The sequence below is a fragment of the Arachis stenosperma genome, chromosome 4 (genome assembly GCF_014773155.1).
Source record: "Arachis stenosperma cultivar V10309 chromosome 4, arast.V10309.gnm1.PFL2, whole genome shotgun sequence".
Taxonomy (NCBI): Eukaryota; Viridiplantae; Streptophyta; class Magnoliopsida; order Fabales; family Fabaceae; genus Arachis; species Arachis stenosperma.
The window spans coordinates 124284605-124287125 of NC_080380.1; the positions used below are offsets into that span (position 1 = coordinate 124284605).

Sequence of the window (2521 nt, forward strand, 5' to 3'; positions counted from 1 at the left end):
CATATGCATTCTCATATAGTTAGTGTCAGTAGTATACAAACTGCTAAGTTTGGTGTCCTGCATGCATTGTTGTTTGGTTCTAGTTACATTTTGATTGTTCTTTATTATTAAAAATCCAAAAATATTTTTAATTTGTGTCTTTTCAAGTCAATGATACCAAGAATTGAAGATTCAGAACATACTGCAGAGGAATTATACAGAAAAAGCTGAGCATTCAAAAATGCCCAGTGAAGAAGACAGACTGGCGTTTAAACGCCAGCCAGGGTACCTGGTTGGGCGTTTAACGCCCAAAAAGGGTGCATTTTGGGCGTTAAACGCCAGAATGGATACCATTCTGGGCGTTTAACGCCAGGATGGTGCTAAGGGGAAGATTTTGTTTTCAAAATCATTTTTTTTTCAAGTTTTCAAAGTTTTTCAAAATCAAATCTTTTTCAAATCATATCTTTTCAATCAAATGTTTTCAAAATCAATTTCTTTCCTTTTTCAAGGATACTTCCTAACAATTAATGATTTGATTGAACATCTCAAATTTGTTACCTTTTCTGTTGAGAAAGGTTTAATGTTTGAATCATATCTTTTCTTGTTAGGCAAGTCACTAATTTTCAAAATCAAATCTTTTAAAATTACTTTCAAAACATATCTTTTAAAATTGTTTTCAAATCATATCTTCTCAATCACATTTTTTTTAAAAACCAATCATATCTTTTTAATCACATCTTTTTCAAAATAGTTTTCAATCAAATCTTTTTAATTTCTAATTTCAAAATCTTTTTCAAAAATCACTTGATTTCTTTTCCACTTTCATTTTCGAAATTCAATTAGTGTTTTTCAAAAATGTTTTCAAAATATTCTAATTAATTTTCGAAAAGATTACTTCCCTCCTTCTCACATCCTTCTATTTATGGAGTACTACTCCTTCTTAATGCACAATTCGAACTCTATCTAATCAAGTTCGAATTCTTCTACCTTCTTTCTTCTAATCTTTCTTTTCCTCTGACACTTCAAGGAATCTCTATACTGTGACATAGAGGATTCCACATTATCTTTTTCTCTTCTCTTTCTTATGAGCAGGAGCAGAGACAAAGGCATTCTTGTTGAAGCTGGCCCTGAACCTGAGAGAACCTTGAAGCGAAAGCTAAGAGAAGCTAAAGCACAACTCTCTGTTGAGGACCTGACCGAATTCTTCAAAGAAGAAGAACACATGGCAGCCAAAAACAACAACAATGCCAACAATGCAAGGAAGGTGCTGGGTGACTTTACTGCACCTACTCCTGATTTTTATGGGAGAAGCATCTCTATCCCTGCCATTGGAGCAAACAACTTTGAGCTTAAGCCTCAATTAGTTTCTCTAATGCAACAGAATTGCAAGTTCCATGGACTTCCAATGGAAGATCCTCATCAGTTTTTAGCTGAGTTCTTGCAAATCTGTGACACAGTCAAGACTAATGGGGTTGACCCTGAGGTCTATAGACTGATGCTATTCCCATTTGCTGTAAGAGACAGAGCTAGAATATGGTTGGACTCTCAACCTAAAGAAAGCCTGGACTCTTGGGAAAAGCTAGTCAATGCCTTCTTGGCAAAGTTCTTTCCACCACAAAGATGGAGTAAGCTTAGAGTGGAAGTCCAAACCTTCAGACAGAAGGATGGAGAATCCCTCTATGAAGCTTGGGAAAGATACAAACAATTAATCAGAAGATGTCCCTCAGACATGCTTTCTGAATGGAGCATCATAGGTATCTTCTATGATGGTCTCTCTGAACTATCCAAGATGTCTTTGGATAGCTCTGCTGGAGGATCTCTTCATCTGAAAAAGACGCCTACAGAGGCTCAGGAACTAATTGAAATGGTTGCAAATAACCAATTCATGTACACTTCTGAAAGGAATCCTATAAACAATGGGACTAGTCAGAAGAAAGGAGTTCTTGAGATTGACACTCTGAATGCCATACTGGCTCAGAACAAGATATTGACCCAACAAGTCAATCTAATTTCTCAAAGTCTGTCCGGAATGCAAAATGCACCTGGCAGTACTAAGGAAGCTTCATCTGAGGAAGAAGCTTATGATCCTGAGAACCCTTCAATGGAAGAGGTGAATTACCTAGGAGAACCCTATGGAAACACCTATAATTCTTCATGGAGAAACCACCCAAATTTCTCATGGAAGAATCAAGAGAGACCTCAACAAGGTTTCAATAACAATAATGGTGGAAGAAACAGGCTTGGCAGTAACAAGCCTTTTCCATCATCTTCTCAGCAACAGACAGAGAGTTCTAAGCAGAGTACTTCTGACTTGGCAACAATGGTCTCTGATCTAATGAAGACCACTCAAAGTTTCATGACTGAAACAAGGTCCTCCATTAGGAATTTGGAAGGACAAGTGGGTCAGCTGAGCAAGAAAATTACTGAACTCCCTCCTAGTACTCTCCCAAGTAACACAGAAGAAAATCCAAAAGGAGAGTGCAAAGCCATAACCATGGCCGAATATGGAGAAGAAAGAGAGGAGGTGGACGCCACTGAGGAA

The 2521-nt window shown here is 37.4% G+C and overlaps 1 non-coding gene across 1 annotated transcript; it reads right to left on the minus strand.

The window, feature by feature from the left end:
* Positions 1–1606: 1606 nt before the first annotated feature.
* LOC130978183 (small nucleolar RNA R71) lies at positions 1607–1714 on the minus strand. Its single transcript, XR_009085840.1, has one exon. It is a non-coding gene; the product is annotated as a small nucleolar RNA R71 (small nucleolar RNA).
* Positions 1715–2521: the final 807 nt, after the last annotated feature.